The sequence below is a fragment of the Bubalus bubalis genome, chromosome 4 (genome assembly GCF_019923935.1).
Source record: "Bubalus bubalis isolate 160015118507 breed Murrah chromosome 4, NDDB_SH_1, whole genome shotgun sequence".
NCBI lineage: Eukaryota > Metazoa > Chordata > Mammalia > Artiodactyla > Bovidae > Bubalus > Bubalus bubalis.
In genome coordinates, this window is record NC_059160.1 from 45488961 (window position 1) to 45508230 (window position 19270).

Genomic DNA, 19270 nt, shown 5'->3' on the forward strand with positions numbered 1-19270 from the left:
CCTTCTTTATGGTCCAACTCTCACATCCGTACATAACTAATGGAAAAATCGTAGCTTTGACTATAGCAGAATTTGTCAGCAAATGATGTCTCTGCTTTCAAATATGCTATCTAGGTTGGTCATAATTTTTCTTCCAAGAAGCAAATGTCTTTAAATTTCATGGCTGCGGTCACCAACCACAGTGATTTTGGAGCCCACGAAAATGAAGTCTGGCACTACTTCCATTTTATCCCCATCAAGGAGGGCTTCATGATGCCAAATTCTCTCCCCACTCATGGAAGACAGAGAGACGTGGACACAGCAGAGTGGGTCCCAGAGTCTCTGTGAAGGAAGAGTTCAGGCAGCTTTCCCCCTGAGGTGGGGCTGTTCCAGAAGGGAGTTGACACTTGATGCCAGTCTCAGAGGGTCCCCGTTGGCCCCGCCAGACTCAGCTCCCTGTGGCCCCTAGGGACTTGGGCCTTGAGCGCACTTCTTAAACAAGTGGTAATTGATGTTTATGACTCATCTTGAGCTAACAGGGAGCATTTATGGAAGGAAAGTACATTTTTAGACTACTGGAAGGTTGAAGGATTTCTCTTCCTCTAAGGAAATAGCATAGTCCAGAAAACAAACAGACCTGCCAGTTTTCCCATTTTGGGGCAAGTCTGAACCTTAGTTTTCCCAGGTGCCATTAGGATAGTAAATGCTTCCATCGCAGGCCTGTGGTAGCTTGCACGATGTTGAGTGTGAAAGTGTTTTACAGACTGTAAAGCGTTCAGGTGCTGCTATGTTTTCCCACAAAGGTTCAGCTTTTTAACAATTTGTTTCAATTTTTGAAAATCATCAAATGTACCATTTTACCCACTTTTAAGTGTACAGTTCAGTGGTATTAAGGACACTCACGTCATTGTACAACCAGCATCACCATCCATCCACAGAATGTTTTATATCAAAAATAAAACTCTGTCTCAATTATATACTAATACCTCATTCTCCCTCCTCTCCACCCCTGGCAAGCACCAGTGTACCCCTGATCTTTATGAATTTGCCTCCTCTCAGGACCTCATGTGAGTGGAATCATACAATATTTGTCCTTTGTGACGGGATTTTTTTCTTTCTTTTTTACTTCCTGTGGTAAAATATACACAGCATACAATTGACCACTTAACCGTTTGCAAGTGTACAGGTGAGTGGTATCGAATACATTCATCTATTCTGCAGCCATCACCACCGTGTGTCTCCACATTCTTTCTTCCTGAAACCTGAGACTCCGCTGGCCCGCAGCTCCCCTCCCCCACCACAGCCCCTGACGACCACCACCCTGCTTTCTGTCTTTATCGATTTGCCTACTCTGAAACCTAATAAAAACAGAAAATAGAATAAGTTTTTTGTAATTTTTATTTTACTGAACACATTGTCTTCAAGGCGCATCCAGGTTGTAGCATGAGTCTGAATTTTCTTCCCTTTAAAATAATTTTTTAAAAAAGAACATTCTTCCTTTTTTAAGTAGTAGTCTGTGGTATGTATAGACAGAATTTTTCTTATATTATTTTCCTTTCTTCCACACTTTGGCTATTGTGATGAGAGCAGCCTGGCAGTGAGTGGCCGAGACCAGTTCCCCTGAGGTCACCTGTGCTGTCAGCCTGGAGGGGATCCCCTGTGCTCTGCCCCCTGGTGCCCATCTCCATCAGCAACTCTGATGACTTTAAAGCCCTCGGGTCACATGCTCAGTCTGAAGCTCCCTACTCACTCCCACTGATCCTATACAAAGGGATGAGGACAGGCAGGTGGGTCGCTGTAGCCATCCTGGGGTACTTCTCTTGTGATATTGGGGTCAAGTGGAGCCCAATTTTATCGTCATTGAATCTTTAGGATCTCCAAATGGGGTGGTCTCAGCTCACGTCCCTGGATTTAAGTCTTGCTGAATCCTCACCTTGATTTGAGTCTGCAGCTCCCTTGCTTGCTCTCCCATGAGCTTGTGTTATTGAGTCCATGATGGTCTGGCATCTATTAGGCATTCTCAGCAGAGGACTTTCGTGACAACTGGACACAGCTCCTCTGGATTAGCTGAGTCCTGCATCTCAGGGTGGTTTTGTTTAACTTCCAGATAAACTCATGCTAGTGGAAGAGAGAAGAATCAGTAGGAGGGAGTTTATTGGGAAAAAATGATTTAAAGGGGAAAAAAAGGAACTTTAAACAAGGAGTGACGTTTACAATAGGCAGTGACAAACTTGGTTTGAATCTTGGTTCCTCCCCTGAGTTGCTAGAAGAAAGCCCCCTCCTCGCCCCTGCCATCAGCTACCTTACTGCAAAAATCAGGTCAGATTCCTGGTCAGCGTTCCAGGGTAATTGTCAGACCAAACTGTAGAGTGTGGTCCTCATGGAGTAATACCCATCACTCCTCTGTCCCTCCCTCTGGAAGGGGAAGGTGACCATGATGATCAGGGCCATTTTCTGGGATGAAGCACCCCTGATGGAAGGGCAGGTGGGCCTCCATAGGGGTCCAGCCCCACTGCTGCCTCTTGTGGTGGGGGCAAAAAAGAAAAGACCACCAGGACTCTCAGGCTCTAAGACCTTTTCTTCTGTTTCTTTATCTGAGAAATGGAGCCGACACTTCCTAGAGCTGATGTGAGAGTACAACAGGAAAGGTATGGACAGAGCCTGCACAGAGGGTGGCTAATGCTCAGCCCTCCATACACTGTGGCTCTTTGCTCAGGAACCAAACAGAAAAGAAGACTGGTTTTCTGTTGTTGATTTTTGAGTTGCCAGATCACCAGCCTTCCTGTAAAGGTCCTCCATTTCGACAAAAGAAACTGCAACTGGAAATAATCCAGGGTAGAAAATAGCAACATGCTCTCAGCCCTTCCCACAAACTTGGCATTCATCCAAATGACCTTGACCACCAAGGCTGGGCCTCCTCAGGCGAGTTGCTGGACCTGAAGGCACTAGTTCTGTGCCTGTCAGCAGGGCCAAGTCCAGAAGGACTTGATCAAAAGGAGTTGGGTGGGGCGTGGACACAGAGGCTGAGGGGTGGCCCTAGGCCCCTCTCCCAAGTACCAAGGGAGCAGAGCAGGGACAGGGGACTCTGCAGGGGAGGTCCTTGAGGGCTTCTCAGAGGAGGTGATGCCAGACTTTGGCTTTACAGGGTGAGTAGGATTTCTCCAGGTTCGATGCAGCAGGTGTCCCTGGCAGAAGGACCTGCATGAACAAACCCTAGAAGCTACGTGGATGTGACCCTCGGCAGCAGCAATATGACCAGTATGTTGCTGCCGAGGGTCACATCCACATGGCTTCTAGGGTTGGTGTGTTCTTCTAGAGCTGGTGTGTTGTGCAACTGTGCCACTTGCTGGTGGCATGAGGGTGAATAAAGCAGGCAGGCTTGTGAGTGGGTGGGTGGAGAGGGCTGAGGGGGTGGAACGACGGCCATGGGGTGGGGGAGTGGTTGGCCAAGGGGCTCATGGTGTGTTGGTGGCAGGTCTCCTTCAAGGAGCCAAGGCAGGGTGGGCTGTGTCAGAAGGACGTTAGATGTCAGGGCTGGGGTTGTTTCTCTAAGGGGACAGCAGGAGGGTGGAAATAGTTCTGGGCGGGGCCTGGTGCTCAGGATGTTGGTAACTTGAGCCACTCAGAAGTGAGGGTTCCACTTCCCTTTTGGTTCTCTGAATATATCTGGGACCAGAAGGTGTGCGTGGTTTATTGCAGAGACACACAGAAGGTGGCTGTATCTACAGAGCTGAGAACAGCTGGATCTTGTTCACACTCAGCCAGAGGAAGACTCCTGGGTAAGCAGGGTGGGTAGGACCCCCGCCCATCTCCCCATCCTCATGATAACTGTCTGAGAAAACCTTGATTGTCACTAGTTGACAAAAGAAGGGAAATGGAAGCTCAGAGACGTGAGACCATGCCCCGAAGGACAGAGCCTGGATGTGGAAGCAGGTGTTTCTGACGGCTTCCTCCCACCCCCGGGACCCCTAAACAGTGCAGAGGGAGGTAGACGCCTGCTCAGGTGGTCTCAGCTTGGGATGTGGACCCCTGAGACATGAGCAGCGACCCCAGAAGGAAGGTGTATGTTGTGGGTGCTCAGTCCTTTGGGAAATTTCAAGAAAACTGCGGGGATGGAGAAGGCCAGGGGGGTTAGAGTCCTTCCTCCTTGTGGCCTGGCCGCCTTGAGTCTGCCTCTGGGTGCTGTGCAGGGGCTGATGCGGTAAAAAGTTTCTTTTGAGATACAAAGAATCAGGTTTCATCACCCATGCTGTCCTGAGTGCCTGCTCAGTGCCAGGTCCTGGGGAAAAATGAAGGCCTGAGAGAGGAAGGACAGGAGACCAAGTGACAAGACGCAGGCCCTGCTGTACAACGCCCACATGATATTACAGGGTTTATGATCTTAAGACAAGAAGCCAAACTGTTGCAGGAAGGAGGACCCCTGCCAGGGCGCAAAACTGGGCTCTTCTAACACTTGGAAATGAATGTCCGAGGAGACACATGTGCTGACAAAGAGATTTTATTGTGAAAGGGCACCCGGGTTGAGAGCAGTAGGGTAAGGGAACCCAGGAGAACTGCTCTGCCACGTGGCTCACAGTCTCGGGTTTTATGGTGATGGGATTAGTTTCTGGGTGGTCTTTGGCCAATCATTCTAATTCAGCATCTTTCGTGGTGGCGCACGCATCGCTCAGCCAAGATGGATGCTAGCGAGAGGGATTCTGGGAAGTGGACGGACACGCAGTGTCCACTTTAGACCGTTCTCGAGCTCTTCGGTTGGTGGTGGCTTATTAGTTCCGTATTCCTTATAAGGATCTCCTCTCATGAAACAACTCATGCAAATGGTTACTATGGTGCCTGGCCAGAGTGGGCGGTTTCAATCAGTGTGCTTCCCCTAACAAAACTGTAGATACATAAGTATAACAACAGGGGCATGAGATTAGATCTATGTGTTTATAAAGGTAGAGGCATCCTAGAAATTTCTGGGTTATTAAATCACATTCCATTCCCCTCCCTTACATACACATGTCAGAAGGTCTGGACTTGGCCCCACTCTGTCCATGGAGAGCTGTGTGACCCTGGGCAAGTTGCCTCCCCGGGAATTGTTCGTTCACATCTCTTACCCATTTGTGGAAAACGGCATTCAGTCTTTTCATGTGGATTTTAGGCTCTCTCTGTGTTGGGAATGTTCATCTTTGTCTACTATAAATATTGCAAACAGTGTCTTCCGGTCTCTCATTCTTTTCTGATTTGGTTTGCGGCATCCTTTTGAAATATTTAGTTTTCAAGAGGTCAAATAAATCAGACCTTCCTTATGGCTCCGGCAATTGGTCTTGATGAGAATGGTTTCCCCAACTCAAAATTATTTTTAACATTTTTTATAATATGTTTCTAGTTCTTTTTCTTCTCCATTTTCATTTAGATCCTTTGGAATTGATAGATTGATTAGACTCTTTTTGTTTCTTCCTCTTTCTCTTCATCCCCCCTTCCTTTTTTCCTTCTCCTTCTCCTCATTCAAGCAGGACATGTTTAAGTGGTACTTTTCTCAGTCAAAGAGTAGCACACCCATTTCTGTGCTTTCAAAAGTGCCTCCATTGCAGTCAGGAAATAACTCCACGCTTTTCCCCTCAAAGTCCCAGGCAGCAGTTTGGGAGCAGAGAGCGAGAGGCTGGAGGAAGCTGGGCCCCACACCCCGACCAGACCTGGACTGGACATCCTGTGGGAGGGGAGGTTTAGGCATGTCCTGCTCAAGTCTTCAGGTCTCAGGACAGTATATCAGGTTTTAGGTAAGCCTCATGTTTTTCCACAGTTCTCTCTTCCTCTTTCTCCTCTTATAAAAATATCATGGCTCTGGTAAGGAGACATGAAAAAATGCAGGTGTTTCCTGCTACTTGAGAGTACAGTGTTCATACAAAAGCTTTCTTAAACCAAGATGGTGGACAGCATAGACCATGTAGGTCTCACATCTTCTTTTACTGGCAGAGGGTGATCTTCTGGAAAAGTGTGGGATGCCCATAAATGGAAACGCTCAGAAATCTGATGGCACTATCAGAAAGAGCTTTTATGAAGACAGACAAGGAAAATAAATGGAATTACTAACTGTAGGTAAAAGAGGTGTAGTGCTATGTCTTTGAGAATATGGTTGATTCATGCCCCAGTAACAGGTCCCACACCTCATGTTTTAGCCAGGCTGTGCCCAGGAGGGTGGAGGGAGCCCCAGAAGCCCTGGAGCAGGAGGAGCAGCAGAGAAGAGACAGAGCCCCCGCCCGGTGCTGGGAGCTGCAGAAACTCCACACAAACAGACCCACAGGCAGGAAAGTGCAAGATTCCAAGGGAGACCGGAAGGGAATTAGAGGAAGACAGCAGGCGGAGGAAGCTTTTGAGATGGGCCTCCAGGAACCAGTAACATTTCACCTGGTGAGGCAGGTGGGGAAAGGCCTTGGAGGGGTAGCCTGAGCGAAGGCCTGGAGGCTGGGAGGAATCAGAGTCCAGGCAGCTGGGAGTCCTCCAGGCCCCTGGTCCAGGGCCCGTGGAGTTAGGAGGGTGCAAAAGACAGGAGTAGGAGCATCAGGAGGGCCTGGCGATGGGCTAAAGAGTTTGAATCTGACACTGCCTTTACCCCTGCTGTCCCTGCCCATAGAGTATGAGCTGTACCATGTGGAGGGAGAGGTTTGGTAGAATCTCTGTCTGCCCACATGGAGGGAAGGTCTCTGTGTCTGGCCATGCAGTTGGGCAGGGACAGCTTCTCTAGGGTCCTCCCCTCTCCCACTGGCAGCCTTTCCAGGAAGTGACCCAACAGAGGCTAACAGAGGAGGACACCCAGATAGTAATCCAGCAGAAGGGAGAACCATCCAGCATCCACACCCAGCTAAGGCCCCAGACAAGGGTCAGGACCAGGACAAGAATGGCAGGGAAGGACGGAAGAATAAGTCAAGGGTCATGATGCATTTAGAAGTGTTTGGCATCATCCAGGATCCAGCCCTTTCTGCCCGATCCCACCTCTTCTCTCTGACTTGACTCTTCATCTTCATGTTTCATGATTGCAATTGGCTGCCCTGGCTCCTGGGCTCCTGCAGCTTCTAGGCAGAGAAGGAGGTAGGAGACCAGTGAGCTCTCCTCTCTCACCTACTTGGAGGTGGGTCTGCCTGTGTGAATTCTCTCCCACCCACACAGTCAGTGCCTCCAGCCTCTGCCACTGGGCACACTCCCTATTGAGCAACCTGATTGTCGCTATTCCTGAGGGACAACCCTGGGGACCGGAGAGAGAAGCTGTTAGAAAGAAAGATGCTAGGATGGGGCTTAGGTGAGGGGATTTGAGGGAGACTCTAAGGAAATGGGGCTACTCTAGATTGGGTGCTGCAGAGAATTGGGGTCAGTTCTACCAGTGTGAGTCTCAGTAACTCCCTGTATGGAGACCAGAGCGAGGATGAAGGTGTGATTGGTAAGAAGGAGCAGTCCTGCTTTTCAGCCAGGGGAGGGGGCGTGGTGTTGGTGGGGGAGCAGTGACGGGTGTTTGTTGTCTCCTTCGCTCCTGCTCTCAGGGTGACCCTGTGTGAGGCTGGAGTTCTGTGAGAGCCTTTACATCCAGCGGGAGAAGAGCAGCACCCTGTTGTGATACCAGGCCAGCCTCAGGATGTCAGGGCTTGTTCTTTCTTTCTCAATCCTTTATAAACATTCATGTAAATAAACAGAAAGGAATATACCTATGGACTTCAAGACTCCTCTTCTTTTTAAACTTAGTTAACAATGAAATATTTCCCATTATACTTACTCTTCTTGGCAACATAGAAAGAAAAGAAAGATATCGACTCAGTCGTGTCCAACTCTTTGTGACCCTATGGACTGTAGCCCACCGGGCTGCTCTGTCCATTGGATTTCCCAGGCAAGAATACTGGAGTGGGTTGCCATTTCCTTCTCCAGGGGATCTTCCCAACCCCAGGACTGAACCCCTGTCTCTTGAGTCTTGCGTCACCTGCATTTCCACTAGCACACTTTTTAACCCTTATGTCTCCCTTTTTGACCACACTTTATTTAAAGTCCTCTCAATGTAATATTATTTTGAACTCATGGCCTTTCACAGACTTAGCTTGGCCCAATGAAACACCTTTATAGTAATCATTATCTTTTATTATTGTTATTTATGTAGGTGTCCCTTCTGACCTCTTCTCTGATCATCTTCAAGAGCATCCTTGCCTTTGCGGGAGCAGAGATGCCAGTCTGTGGGATTCACCTCCCCTGCAAGGGGTCTTCCTTCCTGTGAGTGGACAGAAGCCCATGGGTGCACATGTGGGTGGGCAAGATGCTGCTGGACAGTGTGTCTGTTTAGGGTTACTGTTCATTCTGATTATTTTGGTTAAGCCCCAGTTACCATCCCTACTTAGAGAATTTAGAGGGCTTCCTTAGTGGCTCAGAAGGTAAAGAATCTGCTCGCAATGCAGGAGACCTGGTTCCATCCCTGGGTTGGGAAGATCTCCTGGAGGAGGTAATGCCCACCAGTATTCTCGCCTGGAGAATTTCCTCCAGAAGAGCTTGGAGGGCTAGGGTCCCTGGGGTCACAGAGTCAGACACGACTGAGTGACTAACACTTGCACTTTCACCTTCGCTTTCTTAGAGAACTTGGTTTCATCAAAACGAACACGTCTCCCATACTGAAATCTGTCACACAGGAGTCACACTTATTTCTTGTTGGCATTAAATTCAACCGCTTCTGTCATCTTGAGGGTGCTGGCACTAGAAACCACCCCATTCTTGTGGATTACTGACTGCTATAAAGACTGCTGCTGTCTTAGAGTTAAAACAATCCAGTCCTAAGTGCATATGGTTAAAACAGATCAATTTGTACAGAGGGTTCTGCTCTTTCCTTCCCAAGGAAAAGCTTAGATAGTTAATCAATGTCTTTAAGTGATATTACTACATTGGGAGCTGGAATGGTGTGAGAATGTGTGCTCAGGAGACAGGAACCTGGACTTGGAGTCTGGCTCTAGCACTAGCTGTGTGCTTTGAGTAAATTGCTTCACCTCTCTGAGCTTCAGTTTATTTTCTTACAGGATCATTGTGAGAACTAAAAGGAAGTGAATGCCTACCATGCAATTGGGAAGGTGCCTGGTGCTAAGTGGGGAGTCATCAACAACAATAGCTAATCAATATTTAGGATAGCATTTTTCCTTCTCTTGACTTAAAAATTTGATATTATTTAATTACTTCTGACTGGGAAAAATAAGGATTTCATTTATTTTTTACTTTTTCTTATACCTTGCCCCATCGTCTGTTTATATCATTATTTCACTAATTTGATATCCCCTATTAGGAAGCTTTGTACTTGTAAGCAACTTATTTACATCTCCATTTCTTATGCTTTCGACTGGACCCACCATTTCTTGATTCTTAGCTTTGTAAACTGAGATATTAATTCTCCTCCTCCCTTTAGTGCAGAGTTCAAATATCTTTCGTTTTCTCCTTTGCCTTTTGTTTCTCTTCTTTTCACAGCTATTTGTAAGGCCTCCTCAGACAACCATTTTCCCTTTTTGCATTTCTTTTCCTTGGGGAAGGTCTTGATCCCTATCTCCTGTACAATGTCACAAACCTCCATCCATAGTTCATCAGGCACTCTATCAGATCTAGTCCCTTAAATCTATTTTTCACTTCCACTGTATAATCATTAGGGATTTGATTTAGGTCATACCTGAATGGTCTAGTGGTTATCCCTACTTTCTGCAAATTCAAGTCTGATTTTGGCAATAAGGAGTTCATGATCTGAGCCACAGTCAGCTCCCAGTCTTGTTTTTGCTGACTGTACAGAACTTCTCCTTTGGCTGCAAAGAATATAATCAATCTGATTTCTGTATCGACCAGCTGGTGATGTCCATGTGTAAAGTCTTCTCTTGTGTTGTTGGAAGAGGGTGTTTGCTAAAACCAGTGTGTTCTCTTGGCAAAACTCTGTTAGCCTTCACCCTGCTTCATTCTGTACTCCAAGGACAAATTTGCCTGTTACTCCAGGTATTTCTTGACTTCCTACTTTTGCATTCCAGTCCCCTATAATGAAAAGGACATCTTTTTTAGGTGTTAGTTCTAGAAGGTCTTGTAGGTCTTCATAGAACCGATCACCTTCAGCTTCTTCAGCATTACTGGTCAGGACATAGACTTGGATACTGTGATAGTGAATGGTTTGCCTTGGAAATAAAGAGAGATCATTCTACTGTTTTTGAGATTGTATCCAAGTACTGCATTTCAGACTCTTATTGACTATGATGGCTACTCCATTTCTTCTAAAGTATTCTTGCCCACAGTAGTAGATATAATGGTCCTCTGAGTTAAATTCACCCATTCCAGTCCATTTTAGTTCGCTGATTCATAAAATGTCGACATTCACTCTTGCCATCTCCTGTTTGACCACTTACAATTTGCCTTGATTCATAAACCTAACATTCCGGGTTCCTATGCAATATTGCTCTTTACAGCATCGGACGTTATTTCCAACAACAGTCACATCGACAACTGAGTGTTGTTGTTGCTGTGGCTCCACCTTTTCATTCTTTCTGGAGTTATTTCTCCACTGATCTCCAGAGGCACACTGGGCACCTACCAACCAGGGGAGTTCAACTTTCAGTGTCCTATATTTTGCCTTTTCATACTGGACTGGAAAAAGTTGGTTTTCATTCCAATCTCAAAGAAAGGCAATGCCAAAGAACATTCAAATTACCACACAATTGCAGTCATCTCTCATGCTAGGAAAGGAACGCTCAAAATTCTCCAAGCCAGGCTTCAGCAATATGTGAAATGTGAACTTCCTGATGTTCAAGCTGGTTTTAGAAAAGACAGAGGAACCAGAGATCAAATTGCCAACATCTGTTGGATCATTGAAAAAGCAAGAGAGTTCCAGAAAAACATCTACCTCTGCTTTATTGACTATGCCAAAAATTTTGTGTGGATCATAACAAACTGTGGAAAATTCTTCAAGAGATGGGAATACCAGAACACCTGACATGCCTCCTGAGAAATCTGTATGCAGGTCAGGAAGAAATAGTTAGAACTGGACATGCATCAACAGACTGGTTCCAAATCCGGAAAGCAGTACTTTTGGGGATATACAAATATACAAAGCCTGTATATTGTTGCCCTGCTTATTTAACTTCTATGCAGAGTACATCATGAGAAACGCTGGGCTGGAAGAAGCATAAGCTGGAATCAAGATTGCTGGGAAAATATCCATAACCTCATATATGCAGATGACACCAACCTTATGGCAGAAAGTGAAGAAGAACTAAAGAGCCTCTTGATGAAAGTGAAAAAGGAGAGTGAAAAAGTTGGCTTAAAGCTCAACATTCAGAAAACTAAGATCATGGCATCCGGTCCCATTACTTCATGGCAAATAGATGGGAACACAGTGGAAACTGCTGCTGACTTTATTTTTCTGGGCTCCAAAATCACTGCAGATGGTAATTGCAACCATGAAATTAAAGACCCTAGTTCCTTGGAAGGAAAGTTGTGACCAACCTAGACAGCATATTAAAAAGCAGAGACATTACTTTGTCCACAAAGGTCCGTTTAGTCAAGGCTCTGGTTTTCCAGTGGTCATGTACGAATGTGACTGTTGGACCATAAGAAAAGCTGGGCATTGAAAAACTGATGCTTTTGAATTGTGATGTTGTAGAAGACTCTTGAGAGTTCCTTGGACTGCGAGGAGATCCAAGCAGTCCATCCTAAAGGAAATCAGTCCTGAATATTCATTGGAAGGACTGATGCTGAAAGTGAAACTCCAATACTTTGGCCACCTGATGTGAAGAGCTGACTCATTTGAAAAGACCCTGATGCTGGGAAAGATTGAAGGCAGGAGGAGAAGGGGACGACAGAGGATGAGATGGTTGGATGGCATCACCGACTCAATGGACATGAGTTTGAGTAAACTCTGGGAGTTGGTGATGGACAGGGAGGCCTGGCATGCTGTGGTGCATGCAGTCTCAAAGAGTCAGACATGACTGAGCGACTGAACTGAACTGAAGAACTTATAAAAAATTTAAAAGGGAGAAATATGAACACAGATACACATATAATTGAAACACTTTGCTACACACCTGAAGCTAATACAATATTGTAAATCAACTATACTTTAATAAAACATGGGAACAAACAAGTCACTACCCACTGAGTTCAAAGGTGAGTTGATGCTGGAGAAGTAGAGTTAGAGACCATCACCAGGGGAAACCCTTCTTGCTGGAATATCAGACCCTGGGGAGGGCGATAGAGGAGCTCTGCTACTTGTTCTGGATTACTTTGGCTTTCTCCCATTTTCAAAGCTCCCCTATTCCTGGCCTCTCATTGCTAGTCTCCCTGTCTCTCCCTTATTCTGCCCTCAGTGTCTTCTTCAGTCCAAAATAAGTGCTTTCTCCCCTTGACCCTGCACATGTCCCTGGTCCCTGCATTGTTCTAGGGGTTGCCCTGTCGGGCCCTATTGCAGACTCTCATAGATCCAGGTGAGCTCCTCCAACTTCTTCTCCAGCTCCCAGGCTTTCTGCCTCATGTTCTCAGCCAATGCTGTCTTTGCACCCTCCTGCAAGTCCTGTGTGCCTTTCACCAGGGAATACACGTCCAGCCCCATGAATAAACCTGACAGGACTCCTCTCCTGATGCGAGCTGCTCTAGTCATTGCCAGAGGTTTGCCTCTGAAATGTCTTCTCACCTGCCGGGCACTTTGGAGAGAGACTCGCCCAGTGGTTATGTAGCGCTGAGCAGTGGCTACTAATCGAGGGTTGCCTCTGGCCACCCTGATGGCACGGATATGGCTCCCAAAGACTTTAACTTGGTAGAGATCATATACATAGGAAATTATTTTGGCTATGTCAAGGAGACTGGCCTGGGATTCTGCTGATGACATGTGTACATTTTCTACCACCATGGTGGACAAACCTGTTACAGCAGCTGCTGCTCCCAGCCCTATTCCAGCGGCTGAGAGTCCCAGACTGAGGCCTGCTGTAAAGGGTGCCAGAACCAGCCCAAGGATGCTCAGGGTGCCAGACGCAATGCCGGTGGAGGAAGCTACCACATGGGAGATGGTGCAGTCGCTGTGCACCTTGTCAACATTGTCTGCGAGCTCATGGAGCTTTCTTATGCTCTCCTTCAGCTCCTGTTTTACCTGAGGAAACTCCTTCAAAAACCTCTCCTTTTCCTGCTGGTATTTTTGGAGCCTGTCTTGGTCCTCCCCAGCCAAGTCTGTTTGCAGCTTGATCAGACATTCACGGAGTACATCTGCCTCTTCCCTGTAACAATGAACATTAAAGCCTTAGAAAGACAGTTTGCTTGTCTATGAAACAGGCTCAACAAGCTCTATCCTGCATAAACCGCAGAGATTTTATTGTAAATCACAAGTTTACTAATGTAAAATTTTTTCCAACCTTAAACACTCATTTGTATATTGTTAGTGCTCCATGTACTTATTCAAACATGGAATACATAAGCAAAGGCCATCTTCAGATACCTATAACTTAAGAGAGATATTTGATAAAGACACGTCAAAGCAGACCAATACCGTCACTTCCAGACTGTGTGTAAAATGGGAACTTCACAGATAAACAAAGAGAATTGGGATTAGAGCAGAAAACCCTTCATTCAGGGACCTTAATGTATAGTGAGGAGTTCACTTGTTTTTGCTCTTGGCTGCTAGGATGTGGTCCCTAGGCCCCAAGAATACTCTGGCTGATAAGAATGTCCTCGTCTGCCTGGGACTTTGGCCACTGGAGAGTCTGACAAGTTGACATGTGGTGGGTCTCTGGGTCACGTGGTATCAGTTCTGACCTCTGGAGGAGCTGGGCTCTAGGACAATAGTCTGAGCTCTGGGAGGGGCTGGAGATGACGGGTCAGGGTAATTTTTTGTTAAATAGGGTGAGCACCCTGGTGGGCAGTGCTCTATGTGTCCTGCCACACTGGATCCAGGACAGTAATGCATCCTGGGGACAGTGGAAGCTTCGTGTGTGAAACCTGCCCAGATCTGCCCTGTGGCTGATGGGAAACTGCATCCTTCCCTGTAATAAACCATAGCTGGGATCCTGAAGCTTTAAGTGAGTCTGGGCATCCTTCTACAGAGTTCTAGAATCTGAGGGTGGTTGTGGGATACCCCAAATTTGCCCATGATGGGAAATGTAAGAACAGTCCCAGGACTGTACCCTCACACTTTTCAGATTGGCTAACTGTGCACCTAGAATTTTATTTATTTTTTAATCAAAGCTCAGCTAGAACCCTTAACAATCATTTTGTCTGGCATCTGCTCTCTCACCCAAGCCTGATACCCTTGGCCTTCTCAGCAAAAGGACACTGGGTCTGTCCACTGCCCATATTGACTAGGAAGCAGGAGATGTGCTGTGAGCCCTGTTCCTTGTGGGCCCTCCAGCCCACCTCATTGACTCCTGACCCAGCACCCAGGGCCCCTGACCTCTCAGGGGTCACATGTTAATTTGTGACAGCTTCATGAGCCTGCACCCCAAGGCTGTGTGCAACTTTATGGAACCTCTAAAGAGTCAAGAGACTTGAGGAAATACCCATCTGAATGGCTAAGCCTGAAGAGACCGGCACTTGCACAGCTGGTGGAGGAAGTGTTTTCCTCTTTACTGGGATGCCTGAGGCTCCTCAGGATCCCTCAAATGACACACAGTCGCAGCCACTTACTATGACCCTGGAGGGCTCACTGAGCCACATGGCCTTCCCACTGTCAGGGCAGCTCTATGTAGACTAGAAGAGGGTCCCAGATGGAGTGAGAAGCCAGGTCCCAGGCAGGGTGTGGAGGACATGGTCACCCAGGGCCCTCTAGCCCAGCTTGAGGGGATCCCATCAGGAAGGGAAAAAATGTTCCCTCTCCCACTCACAGGACCTGTGTTAGAGTCACTGCCCCTTCAGTTCTGTGTCCTTAGGGCCCACTCTCCTCACTCTAGTCCTGGCCTGCTGCCCAAGCCTGCCTACTAGTCCTCCAACCTGGACCCTCTGCTCCACCCTGACCCCTAGATCTGACCCTAGTCCAGGCCTCCCTAGGCCTTTGGATGAGATGATTGCTCTTGGTTCGCCACCTCTGACTCTGCAGTTCACTCTGAGGCCATCACTACAATCCATCAGTTTAAATTGGTATTCCCACTGGAGACATAACACATAACAAATCTGAGACTCAAAGTCTGAAACCCACAGGCCCAGAGTTGGGCAGGGCTAGACCCAGGATCCCACCAGGTCCAACCAGTTCCCCTCCAGCCTCTATGCCTTAATGGCTAGCAGGAACCTGCAGTGTTGGTATAATTCCTAAGATGGGGAATGAAAGAGTTTTAGTCAAAATTCCCAGGAACACAAAATGATGTTTGGGTCAGGATTTTCTGACTTGACCTAAAGGAAGTCCTTCTTCATTCTCATCTCCAGGAAGAAGGTCCCTAATTCGTCCCAACAAGCTTATTTTAAATTAACATTAACTGAGAACCTACTCTGTGTCAGCAATCATGAAAAGCACTTGCGTGCATGATCTCAGTGTCCTCACAATAAAACTGAACAGAGGATGAAGCAGAGAGTAGTTCAGTAACTTGTCCAAGGTCATATAACCTGCCCTTCCTTGCAGGTTTTGTCTCTTCTCAACCCAGCGCCATCAATGCCAACAAATAACACAGAGGAAACATTGCACATAGGATCTTGAGGAGGAACATCCTTGCCCCCAACCAGAGGATCTTCCTGGAGGAAAGTAGCCTGGGAAAATCTTCCTGGGGGCATGTTGGTGACATTCCTGGTGTACCTGCACGGTTACCTGGACAAATCGGCCTCGGTCACAAAATTCTCCCAGGGTTTGTCTTCAGTGAGCAGGAATTGCAAGTGTTCCCATCTCACACTGTCCTGGAAATACTCAATGACATCCTCAAAAAAGCTTTGGCTCTCTAGACAGGAAAATAAAAATTGAAGATTCGAGTAATCTATGGTGTGATGTAAATGATATCAAGTATAAGTGGTTAAAGTTTACCTTTCTGAGCAGCATTCATCTGGCATGCTGTTGATGGATTTATCTGGGGTCTCAGGTGGACTGTGTGCACCAGCCCCAATTTATAAGTTAATGCCCAGACCCACCCACTGTGCAATGACTGTATTAGAAGATTGGGGGCTTTAAGGCAGTAATTAGGTGAAATGAGGACTTAAGTGTGGGGCCTTAATTCAGTAATATCACTGTCCTTATTAAATGAAGAGATGTCAGATCTCTTCCTCTCTCTCTCTTCCCTGAAATATTAAGTGTTCTTAGGTTTTCTTTTTCTCATGCATCATGAAGGGAGAAATGTACTCAGGGCTCACATGGAGGGAATCCACAGCAGTAGATCTATGTGTTGACTGATTAGGGTGGTGTGGGTGGAGGAAATAACTGAGCACCTGGGTGTCTGCATGGGCGTTTGAGAACAGGAGAACTGCTACCGGCCTGAGGCAGTCACCTGGTAATCAGGTGTTTATATCTGGGAGCACTGGGCAGGTGCCCTAGCACAGCACAGGAGAGAGGGGATTCTAGAGAAGGGGAGAGGTTGCTACTTGGAACTACCACATTCCAGGTAGAGGGGACAGCACGGCACTAGGCAGGACCTACTATGTGGTAGTCCCTGGCCCAGGCCATGGACACACATTATATTTGGTCCTCATCACAACATAGGGAAATATTCCTCTCATTTTACAGGTTAGGTCAGGTAAGGTGCTCCAGATCTCGGAGGCAGGTGTGGGAGGCGGCAAAGGCCAGATTGGGGTTCAGTTTAGAGTCCACTGACCCTCACAGAGCAGCTGGGTGGGCAGCAGGGCAAGAGGTGGAGGAAACAGCCTCTGTGTTGACACCCCAGGGTCTGGGAGCAGAAGGAGGCTTGGACCAAGGGAGAGGGCAGGAGAAGCTCGAGGGGACCTCCTCTCTCTGTCCCACCTGGCCTTGGGGACTTGCTCTGCTGTGCCCGCCCCCCATCATGGGCTGCCCTGCCACATTTCTGAGTCATTAGCTGGAGGTCAGGAGGCAGGGGGAGGAAGTTAGCATCTTGTCTGTGGCTCCCTGAGGAGAGGACCAGGAAAGAGGCTGTGGGGACAGACCACCAAATGTTAGGGGACTCCCCATTGCCTCTCTGGGGGATGCTTATCCATGCCTTTGTTGGTTCTTGATTACTTGGCAGGTTAATTTGGCCTCAATTCTGGGTCACAAGTAGGAATCTGCCAGAGACGAGGTGGCTGACTACCTGAGCGGTCCCTGGGATCTTCTGAGCTCATGGTGGCAGCAGCAGGGTCTCAGAGATCTCCCTTCAGCTCACCCGTCCATGTCAGGCTGGAAGGAGGTGTCGTTTCACCCTGGGGAAGAGAAAACAGATTGTGGGCTTGATCACGCGTGAGCAGTGGCTGAGGGGGCAGCGAGGGGCGAGGTCCTGGGTGGTGTCGCTTGGGACAGCCACCAGTGTCACCATGGATTTAACCCAGCGTGGTTCTCTGTCCCCTGGGCTCTGCAGATCACATGTTAAGGAAAGTTACTCATCCTCCCGCCGTCCTCCGCACTCAGAGTTCTGCTCTCCTGTTGGGGTACAAGAGAGGATAATCAGACAGAAGAGAGCCATCTCTGAAGTTATAGGAGCAATAAAACCAGAGACAGAAGATCAGGTAGGAAGGGAATCCTCTGGAAATTATATGAGGTTTGGAACGCTTGTGTTACTAATTGATTATAGGTGATATTGATCCACTGTCTATGACGTGCAGGCTCCTGAAACTCACGTAAACTTAGGTCAGTCCAAGTTTTCACATTCTGCTGGAGCCCAGCCTTGAACCCAAGTCTTTCTGATCCAAATTCCAGGTTTCTGATGACTATGCTCTACTTGCTTTGATGTACAAAAATGTCTCTTTGTGGATGCATGCTAATCAGAAAATGACTCTTTTTATTGTAAAATGATGTCATGCACCCTGTGCTCGAGTCTCTGCCCTGATAAAATTCCCAGTGCTGTAGCTCCCACAGCCCACATCTTCCTCACTTCTGCAATAGCCTTTATCCCACAAACCTTTTTTCTGGACTCCCACCAGCCACACTCCAATCCCTGCAGCCCTGACTTGGTCAGTTGAGGACCTGAATGGTGTCATCTTTGCTGTCCACTCCTGATTGTTGGACTTCAGGCTGTTTTTAATTTTTTATGTAAATAGTAGTGCAAAGAACACTCTTCTTGCATAAAACTTTGCCTCCATTTAAGATTCTTTCATTAAGCTATTTCTAGAAGTAGAATGACTGGATCCAAGGGTATCAGCACCTAACATTTTTTCATACTTAAGCTACTTTATTATGCAAAGAAACTGTAGAAATTTACATTCACACGTATCATATGCGATGGTGTTTATCCTTTGTTTTGCCAGTTCTCTGTTATTTTTTTAAACCGCAGATCCTTATATAGAGAAAACTTCTTTTGGTTCCGGTTGTGACTATCTTGTGTTAGGAGATGAGAAAATAAGCGTGTTAATTACACTAAGGCAGAATTTTAAGAAGGCAAAAGAATACTTATTTAAGTATTCTTGCTGAGACCTGACTGAAGTGATAGTAAAGGTCCTTATAGTTACAGTAACTGCTACTCGTGAGAGTGGCTTGTATTTCTGAGTTTGCTCTGCACTGGTAGTTACTCTAAGACTTTATAAATTATAATCCATATTGTTCTGATAATCAGGAGGTGTGTACCACTTTATCCCCGTTTACAGCTAAGGAAGCTGAAGCATAGATGTTCTGTGATTTGCTCAAGGTCAGAAACCTTCTTTATGGAGAACTGGATTCCACCCCACTCTCTGGGCTTAAGATCCCATACCCAGCTTCTTCTCACTTTGCTGCTAACAGTAATAATAAATAAAGAGCAGGGATGGTGGCAACAGGAACCCAGAATCTTCACACTCCCTCCCTTGGCTGAAAATCATGACTGCTTTTTATTTACCAATTGCACCTTTATCCTTGCTCTTGTCTCTCCTCTCAGTAGATAGAGTCACTGGTAAAACCACCCCTGCTATTCTCTACAGCACCCAGTCTAGAGTGGCCCAACTTCCTTAGAGTTTCCCCCAAACCCCCCAACCTGAGCCCTGATCCTAGAATCTTTCTATCACATTCCCTCTGCAATGCCCAGGGTCCCCCTTAAGAATAGTAACCATCAGCGTGATTACTAGCAAGTATGCCAGGTGGTGAAGGCTGTGGGCACTGACTGTGTGGATGGGAGAGAATTTACATAGAAAGACCCATCTCCAGGCATGTGGGAGAGGAGAGCTGGCTGGTCCCCTGCCTCTTTCTCTGCCTCAAAGCTGTAGGACCCCAGGAGCCAGGGCAGCCAATTGAAATTGG

The 19270-nt window shown here is 47.0% G+C and overlaps 1 protein-coding gene and 2 pseudogenes across 1 annotated transcript in view; 2 read left to right on the forward strand and 1 right to left on the reverse strand.

Moving 5' to 3' along the window:
• Positions 1-19270, forward strand: part of LOC123332141 (apolipoprotein L3) — a 262937-nt gene that overhangs the window by 127575 nt on the left and 116092 nt on the right. The window lies entirely within an intron of this gene.
• The window catches only part of LOC123332140, a 49194-nt pseudogene continuing 33534 nt past the window's right edge, over positions 3611-19270 (forward strand).
• LOC123332132 lies at positions 12044-14280 on the reverse strand (annotated as a pseudogene).